Raw genomic sequence first — 9,780 nt, forward strand, 5'->3', positions numbered from 1 at the left:
GTCTCTTTGTAGTCATTCTTATTTAATATTGAAATGCATATGTACAGATAGCATGACTATACCATACTTGTCATGCCTCAAAGAATAATAACTTAATAGTGTGAATTAATATTTGTCATAAACATTGAGTGAACTATTTTAGTCACGACCTTTAAATATATCGTTTGTAGTTTAAATAGTAAATGGTGATGTATTTTTTTTTAAAATATATTATGAAATGATGAAGTATTTTAAAAATTAGATTGAGAAATTGAAGGAGGCCAATGCGAAAAAAGAAAAAGAAGGCTAATACATTGTAAGTAATTTATCACTTCTTCATTTTTTTCTAAATCCTAATCCCAAAAAATCTTTCTTTTTTTTTAAGAGTAATCATTATAATTTAAATAAAATATAATTCATCACTTTTTTGTCTCAATCTAAATCCTAATCCCAAAAAAATCATTCTTTTTTTTTTCAAAGAAGATTTAGAAATCATTATAATTTATTTCTTTTAGATTGATGAGGTCCAGTCTTTATCTAATGAAGAAATTTGAGAAATCTTTTGCAACAACTCATCAATCCAAATCCCTTTTGTATTGATGAGAAAAATTAAAAACAATACAGAAAATACTTAAAATTGATTCAAGGGCTTGAAGAGTGATGTAGAATTGGATGTGCATAGGAGAGTGTAGAAATGGATGTGCGCATGATGCGCAAACACTTATAAGTGGAGTTTAGAGAGAGAAAATAGAAATAGATGTGCGTAGGAGAGAGAGAATGACAAGAGAATGGATGTGTATAGGAGAGAGAAAATGGCGGGAGATAGAGAATTTTTTTGGGCAAGAGGCGCGTAGTTAGATTACCAGTTAAGCACAATGAATTTCACATCCATCTTATTCGTTATAGGTTTCACGTATTTTGGAGAAATCTTGTGAATTTATTTCTATTTTTGTATGGCTGAAGTGTACCTAAACATGGTAAATCTCATATTTCCTTTTAATATGTTTCACTGTAATAGATTTTCAGGTACCCAAACGACACCTAGGTAATCCAAGAAATACAGGTATGGGAGGCTTAATTTGAGATAGTCAAGGAAGAGTTCTTGTAAAAAAAATTGGTCATCTTGGTGTTACTATGATAAATTAAGAAGAAATACACGCAATGTTGGAAAGTACTAAACTGGCTAAAAGGTTTAATAAACCAGTAGTAATTGAAGGGGATTCACTAAATGCTATCAAATGGGCCAAACAGGATATAAGGGAGCTATTGGAGTGCTGCTTGAATATGGATTGTACTTTTTTACATGTGTTTTGGGAATGTAATATGGAGGCAGAGGCTCTTGCAAAAGCAGGTGTGTGGCTACAGAGATGACCATTGTGTATTTAGTAGATAGTTGATAGATGTAGGTTTGTTTTTTGTTTCTGTATTTTTTGGATATACTCTCGTTTTTATTTTTGGTTTTTTTGTTTTTTTGTTAGTGTACATGTAGAGAATGTTGTAATAATAAAGATGTGAATGTTTCTTAAAAAAACAATACATTAGGAAGTATTACTTTAAAATCCCAAAATGTAGAATATTTTATAGTTGACCAATTTATGGAACTCGAAGCTGCTTTAAGTAGTTCTTATTATTTTCTAAATAGGCCTGTGAGAGCTTAATTCCTTAGAAGAATTTTTGGTTAAGTCCCTTAACATATAGAATTAAATAGATCTCATACAACTAAGTCTGACACAAATAAAAAAGCTTTGGCAATGCCAATTTTACAAAGAATGGAAAGCTTTCACCTAGCTAGCCATAAGAAATTGAGCTCTTACGATTCACGAGCTAATGAAAATAGGTATAATTTTAATAAGGGATTTTATACAATGATGCCATTTACTTTTGATACAAGGAGGTCACAATTATTTACAACCATCCGATGCGAAATATGATAGCTTTGGTGTGTCACAAAGTTTGAGAAAATTTCTTTTGAAGTTTGAGGTTGGTCAATGGAATAAATGCATCCATCTAATTTCACATCTAATGGTCAAGATTAATTGTGACCACCTTGTATCAAAGATAAACAACCTCATTATATACTTTTAAATAGACATCTTTTGTGTAAGTTCGATGAATAAACAAATGCACATATTTTCAGTCGTCCCTTCACCAGTGCTTTGTTGAATTGTCTTTTGGGAGTATTTGAATTCCATTAGGTTACACTAGCATCTCAAAAAGCCTTTACTTCAATGGAGCTTACAACCCATGCCTCAGATTATTGTTATACATCTGTGAAGAATAGTAGCAAGACCCCTCTCTCGGCAGGAATTAGGAACAAAGCTTTTCAAGGCAAAGTAAAATACCCATGCCTGTTAGGTGGAAACCTTAATGACAATAGCAACTTGCAAAATGGCTAGGAAAGAATCTAAAGGAGTTTCACAAGAAAATTTGCAATTGAATTTAACATGGCACATCCAAAAACCAAGTAATTGGCAATTGCCCCTAGATGGATAAAGTTAAACTTTGATGACAGTGTAAAAGGCAGCCCAGCTAGAATAGGAGGTCCAATCAACGATGTCAGTGATAATACTAATCTTTAAGATGAGATTCGCACAACTCATGAAGCCCAACTAATAGCCCTTAAGCATGGTGGCCAATTTTTATTTTTGGCATATGAAAGGATCATAATTGAAGGAGAATCCACCAATGTTATGAATTTGTGAATGAAGATTCACAAGTTCCGACGGGCTTCAAGACTTATCCTTGATTAGATAAAGTGAGGCATGAATTATAGAAAAGAGCTTTTTGAAACATACTAGAAAGCTGATCATGAGGTTGAAGAGGGAAGAAAGAGGCAAATGTTTATAGTGCACACACATAAAACTTGATTATATATAGGATAAAAAACCAAGATTTGGAACAAAAGAATTAAAAAAAAAGAAAAGAAAAGAAGAAAGAATGAGAGAGAGAGAAAATATTATAAAAACTTAAATGAGTGAAATATAAAAGTTTACATGATTCGGCAATTACATATTACCATGGAGTAGTAAGTTTCTCTTCTACTAATAAGAAAAACATCATACAAACATGATGAATACAATGGTTTTCAAGCTCTCTAACAAGTCCTGAAACATGGTTTTCATATCTTTAGAATACCCACCCAAGGGAGTACAAGAACTCACGCTTTTTCTCTCTCGTTATTACCCACATTAACATTCTCTCTAAGGCGATCTTTATAAAGAGAAAATCCTAGAGAATACCAGCGTGACCCCTCTCTTGTAAGAATGTTGTGACCATTCCCATATCAGTATAGATTCCAAACCCTACAAAAATAGGGTCTATATAATTTATAAAAAATAAGTGATTATCCAAGAATATTAATTTTTCATTAATTTTAAAAACTTTTTGCCTTATAATATTCTCCCACATGAAAACATGTTTTTGTTATGATTGATTTGCTCTAAGAAATCACCAACCACGATTTATTAATCATCAAGTAACCACCAGGCCCTAAGAAGTTCTGAACTAGGTGAACTTCTTCTTTTCAATAGGCTTAGTCAACATAGCTATTGGATTGTTCATGAATGCGAATTTTCTGCAATAAAATTCTTCCATCTTCTATGACTTCATGAGCAAAGTGATGTTAAACATTAATATGCTTAGTTTTATCATGGAAGGCATAATTCCTTGCTGAAAATATGGCTCTAGATATCACAATGAAATGATATTCCTTTTTGCACAATTTGAAACTTACCAAGTAACTTATTAGGCCAAATTATATTTTTAGGTGCATGAGTAAGTGACATGTACTCAGTCTCTATAGAGGACAAACCACATACTGCAAACTTGACCCAACTAAGTGTACTACCTCTTAAAGAAAAATACTCGATAATAGACTTTTTATCTAAGTCCCCTGCAAAATCTGCATCAACATAATCATCAACTTTCAATTCCATCTAGCTATAAAAAGTATTAGTATTAATGAAGGATCTACTTCAAAATGATCCAGTTGTTTATGGTGGAAATCAACTGTCGACCATCTTTGCAACCACAGTGATCTTGCCTCAAACCTTTTAAGTTTCATTGGGGATAAGAGGGAGTCCTTTCTAATTGTGGTATAAAGGCTGGTTGATTTTGTCGAGAAAATGACCTATTAATGGGCCACTGGCTGTGCCAGTAATTGTGCACAAACGCAAGATAGGGACCTGAAATCAAATGCGAAAATGCAGTGAAAGAAACAAAATTACTAAAATAAATAAAAGAAAAAAGGAAAATATATAAAGCTTACTAGAAAGCCGGCCCTAGCGGTCTGGAACCTGGAATCGATGCCTAGATTAGACAGATTCATATGTTCATTAACCCAATTCTAATCCAGGAGAAAGTTGCCGAAATAATTTGCAATTCGGGTACGTCTGAAGAAAAGACACAAACGTCAGGTGTTGTTGGTCTATAGTGTGATGTTATGCCTGCCTAGGGGTTACAATGAAGGTGTAGTAGGTATAAGGAGTGAGAGATGGGTTCAAGGTGGGTTAAAGAGCTTCAAGGGGTTTGAAAGTCCAAAAGGGTGCCAAAAGGTCCAAAAACATCCCTCCCACACTCTTCAGTGGGGCCTTATAGACAGGGAGAATCGCGTTCAAGCAAGTGAGGCCGTTATGGTTTGTGACTCACCATGCATCGCACCTGCAATATGTCATGCGTCATGCCATATTGACTCCCTTATTTTGTGGTGGACAGTTTCTTTGACTATTTTTTGGCACTTTCAAAGGTCTAAAATTCACAGTTATTCTCTGATGACTACCCTTTTTTAATTTTGAGTCTTTTTAGGTTGTCCTATGGTGTACCTATGGATAATGGTGTGTTTTTCGATCTAGTAGAAAGTTTTTGTTATTTAGGATTTGTATATCACAAAAAATTGGAAGTCTACCGTTGTCCCTCTTTGACACTATATTCTTCTCTAAAGAGAAGAGTGGCAAAGAAGTAGATATCTTGTACTCAGTTGCTAGACTTGAAATTATCAGAGGACAATGAATGCATTAGAGCCGTCCTCATGTCATTTTCCATGCTACTTAGAGTTTATTATTAGGTATATCTTCAAAGGTTTAAGACGTGGGCATCACTTGGATGTTCTTGTTAGAAGATGTGTCAGGCTTGCTTCCAGGGTGCTATTACAATTTCAAGTTCGGTTTTCAAGTACCAAGTGTTTCAACTGATTGGCTCTCTTATGTTTGTGGCTCCTACAAGTCTAAAGAGTTTTGTCTAAAGAGTTTCGAGGTTATCTCAGTGCATTCAATTGGAATAAAATTAGGCATAATGATGGGACAAATTATCAGCCTGTGTGGGCTACTGAACTGATTCAATTATTTTTTAAAATACGTTTAGAAAATTTTTGAAATAGGAAGGAGTTTTAGAAGCAGACATTGATGCCAGGTTATGATTTGAATAAAAAAAAATTAAAAAGTTTTCAAATTGACAAAAATAGAGTTTTAAAAAGTACATGATAATTTGCAATTTGGAAATAAACATAAATGAAATTAAGATATGGGAAACAAATTAAAAAGAAGTAAATTTAAGAAAATAAAAATCAAATTAAAGAATTGGAAATGAAGAAATTAAAATCATGGTGATCCAAAGATTGTGTCAATTTCTTGACGACCCTAGGACTACTATCTTGGGTGACTATTATTGGTCTTCAATTTTGAATATTTTTTATTTTTGGGAATGACCCTAAGACTTGTGGTCTTGGGTGATTGCTTGTAGGGCTTTTCTTGTCATGGGTATATTGTTGGGTTAGACATGCTTTTGGACAACCTTAGAGTCAAGTAGAACCAAGGCTGACATTTTTGTCTCTTCATAGGGTTATGCAGTTAAGTCCTGATGTCATTTATACACTATTAGACGATGGGCACAATGTTGTCTTACCCCTAGGCAGATTTAAAGACTATAGAGGATAGGTTTATGGGAAGGTCTGCCAAATCAAATCATTTAGTTTGGATCTACCCCTGATCATTGAGCTATGTCTTTGATGGAGACTAGAGGCATATTACATTCCGCTTGGTACTAGAGAGAGAGATGACCTTGGCTTTGGAGGATGTCACGAGGATTGTTCAGGTCCAGATTGATGGGAAGCCCTTCTTGAGTACCCCACCAGAGGATATGGGCTGAGTTCTTTGGGGAGGATCACTGAGTTGTTAGGGTGGACGCCTCCGTCCACTATTAGGTCGAGTATGATTCTTCTTTCTAACCTGGAGGATCAGCTCGGTGGTGGTGGCACAACCAAGCAAAGGTGTAGAGTATGTATCCAATGTGGTCCTCCAACTCGTGGTAGGCCGCCTTCTGTTGTGCAGGCTCGTTGATAGATGAGACGGAGCAGAGATGTAGCTGGTGAGGAGGTAGCTGGTTCTACTATTGAGGAGGTCAGAGTCAAGGAGGGAGTGCCTCAGTAGGGGGAGCCTAAGACAGGTCTAATATGACCTGTGACTTGTTCCATGGTGTAGCCTAGTCACAGGGGTGGTAGTGATGGTACTGATAGCAGCGATGGAGGGGCGGGGGATGACTGAGATGATGATGCAAGTATTGATGGAGACACTATCTTTGCTGCCAATGATGATGATGACGTCCGAGACGGTGACGAAGATGACCATGGTGGTGACATGGTTGGCTAACATCGTACCCATTAAAAAGAAGAACAGACAGATCAGGGTATGTATTGACTTTCGGGATCTAAATGCGGCTTGCCCAAAAGATGACTTCCTACTCCCCTTCACAGAGCTCTTGGTCGACTTGACCACTAACTGTCAGGCCTTCTCCTTTATGGATGGTTATTTCGATTACAACCAGGTGAGGATGGCCCTGGAGGACGAGGAATCCACGACCTTTTTGAGCTCGAAAGGAGTCTTCTGCTATACAGTAATGCCTTTCAACCTAAAAAATGCCGGGGCCACCTACCAAAGGGCCATGACTACTGTCTTTGAGGACATGCTCCACGAAGAAGTCAAATGTTATGTGGACAACCTGGTAGTCAAATCAAATAGCAGAGGAAATCACATAGCGAACCTCAGAAAAGTCTTTGAGAGACTCTGCCTCCACTAGCTCAAAATGAACCCTTTGAAATGCGCCTTCGGTGTATGATCACGGACATTGCTAGGATTCATCGTCAGGTATAAAGGTTTGAAACTTGAACCTGTCAAGGTTAAAGCTATACAGGAAATGTCACCACTGAGAAACCTCCGAGAGCTTAGATCTCTCCAAGGCCAGTTGGCCTACATAAGGAAGTTCATTTTTAACCTATCAGGACGGTGCCAACCCTTCTCCCATCTTTTGAAAAAAGACGTGACCTTCGAATGAGACAAGGCATGTCAAATGACTTTTGATAATATTAAAAGTTACCTCCTCAAACCCGCAGTTTTCTCCGCACCGATTTCAGGGAGACCCCTCATTTTATACGTGGCTGCACTGGACGAGTCACTCGGGGCCCTATTGGCCCAAAATAACGATGAGGGGAAGAGACGACCCTCTATTACCTGAGTCGAAGAATACAGGGAGCAGAAGCAAACTACTCGCTGATATAAAAAATGTGCTTCACTCTCATATTCGCAATACAAAAGTTGTGTCACTACCTGCTCGCGAAGTTAGTTTGACTCATATCTTCGGGGAACCCTATAAAGTTCCTCCTGTCACGCCCTTGCTTGACAGGTTGGCTGCAAAATGGTCACTACTCCTCATGGAGTTTGACATCATGTATGTGCCACAAAGGGCCGTCAAAGGTCAAGCCCTTGTACCCCATCTACTACTAATAGACACCCCTTCGACCGACGAGCTATCGGACGAGGAAGTATTCCACGTCGAAGACTTGTACGGATGAAAGATGCACTTCGACGGGGTGGTCCAGTCCAAAAAAGGAGGTGTGAGAGTGGTGTTCTCTCCCCCTCAAGACAGTCTCGTCTCCTTATCCTTTTCCTTCCTAGGGGTGGGGTCACATAACGAGGCAGAATACCAAGCACTCATCATAGGCTTAGAGATCACCTCCCACTTAGACGTGAAGTGCTTGAGCATCTACGGTGACTCGGAGTTGGTGATTAGACAACTCATAGGGCTGTACGATGTAAGGAGAGAGAGCCTCAAGCCTCAATGTCGCCAAGTTGCTAATCACCAAACTCGAGGAAGTAGTCCTTGAGCATATACCCCAAAGGCTCAACACACAAGAAGATGCACTCGCCAAATTGGGGGCAACAATTCAAATAGCATTAAAAGATCCCATGTCGATATGGGTCGTGGAATGGAGATGAGTCGAATTCATCAAAGGAACTGAAGGGGAGTGCTAAGAAAAGCAGTCACCCGAGTAACACCCCCTTATCCCAATCACGGCAGATCACGCTGGCACACAAGGCTCATCCACCCCGCCAGAACCCCACGCTACTGAAGAAGAGGAGAAGGAAAAGAAGAAACCAAAGACTCTGAAACACGTGTGTGCAAAGGTAGAGCATGTGACTGATTGGCGTGCCCCCATCAAAGCGTATCTGCAGCACAATCGACCTTTGAGGATCTTGTGGAACAAAACAAGATCTGAAGATCGGCCACACAATACATGTGCCAGGGTGATACTCTATTCCGGACTTCCTATAATGACATGCTGCTCTGGTGCATTGATCAAGAAGAGGCCAAACGAGTCCTCAAAGAGGTCCATTCCAAGGTGTGGGGGATGCACCAATCAGGTCCTAAGCTTTACAATAGGATCATCCGGATAGACTATTATTAGCCCACTATGAACACCAATTCAATCGTGTTTGCAAGAAGTTGTCTAGTTTATCAAATCCATGCGAACTTCATTCACCAACCACCAGAACCCCTCCACCTAATGGTGGCATCTTGGCCCTTCGCACAATGGGGCATGGACATTGTTGGTTCTATCGACCTGCCTTCTTCCTTGGGGCACACATTCATACTTGTTGCAATGGATTATTTTTCCAAATGGGCCGAGGCGATTCCTCTCTGGAAGGTCCCCGGCACTACAGTGGCTGACTTTGTACATCACCATATCATATATAGGTTTGGTGTTCCCGATCGAGTCTTCTTTGATATCGGGCTCCAGTTCGAAAGCAGCCAAATCGACAGGCTAGTCAAGAAATTCGGGTTCACGTGGAAATACTCGACCATGTATCACCTAATAGCTAACGGGCTCGTTGAGGCATTCAAGAAACCTCTATGTGATGGCTTGAGGAAATTTTTCTCCAGCACCAAAATAGAATGGCACGAGAAGCTTTCAGAAATTCTCTAGGCTTACCGCATCACAACCTGAGGCCCAACACAATCGACTCCATACTCACTAGTGTATGGGGGTGAGGCTATATTACCACTGGTAATTCAATTGCCTTCCCTTAGGGTAGCCCTCCACTACGGGATGACAGACGAAGAATGGGTTGCGCTTCACTGCCAAGTGCTACACGTACTCAATAAGAGATTGCAAGCATGAAAGAGCTTTGAGATCCACAAGAGTTGCATGCAAAGAGCCTTCGACAAGTCCACCAAGATGGAAAGGCCTGTTTGTGGTAAAGAAAGTATTCCCCAGCGGGACCTATGTGCTAGTTAATGCTGAAGGGGAGGAAGCCATGCCCCTGATCAACGAGAGGTACTTAAATAAGTATTACCCTAAGCAACGGTCCAAGTTTACGACCTAAAACTATAGTGCACATCCTGGCTGCACGACGTTAAAATGCTTCACGCAATGGTCCAAGTTATATGACCTAAAACTATAATGCACGTCCTGGTTAAACTGATTCACGTGATGGTCCAAGTTATGCGACCTAAAACTATAGCGCACGTCCT

General features: G+C 39.0%; 1 long non-coding RNA gene across 1 annotated transcript; it reads right to left on the minus strand.

Annotated features, from left to right (window-relative positions):
• Positions 1–3,689: 3,689 nt before the first annotated feature.
• Positions 3,690–4,550, minus strand: LOC148782412 (uncharacterized). The gene is made up of 2 exons (XR_016053171.1): positions 4,247–4,550; positions 3,690–4,163 (listed from the first exon to the last, which is right to left on the minus strand). It is a non-coding gene; the product is annotated as an uncharacterized LOC148782412 (long non-coding RNA).
• Between the last annotated feature and the right edge of the window lie 5,230 nt (positions 4,551–9,780).

The sequence above is a fragment of the Amborella trichopoda genome, chromosome 4, assembly GCF_054954075.1.
Source record: "Amborella trichopoda isolate Santa Cruz 75 chromosome 4, AtrichopodaSantaCruz75HAP2 v2.0, whole genome shotgun sequence".
Taxonomy (NCBI): domain Eukaryota; kingdom Viridiplantae; phylum Streptophyta; class Magnoliopsida; order Amborellales; family Amborellaceae; genus Amborella; species Amborella trichopoda.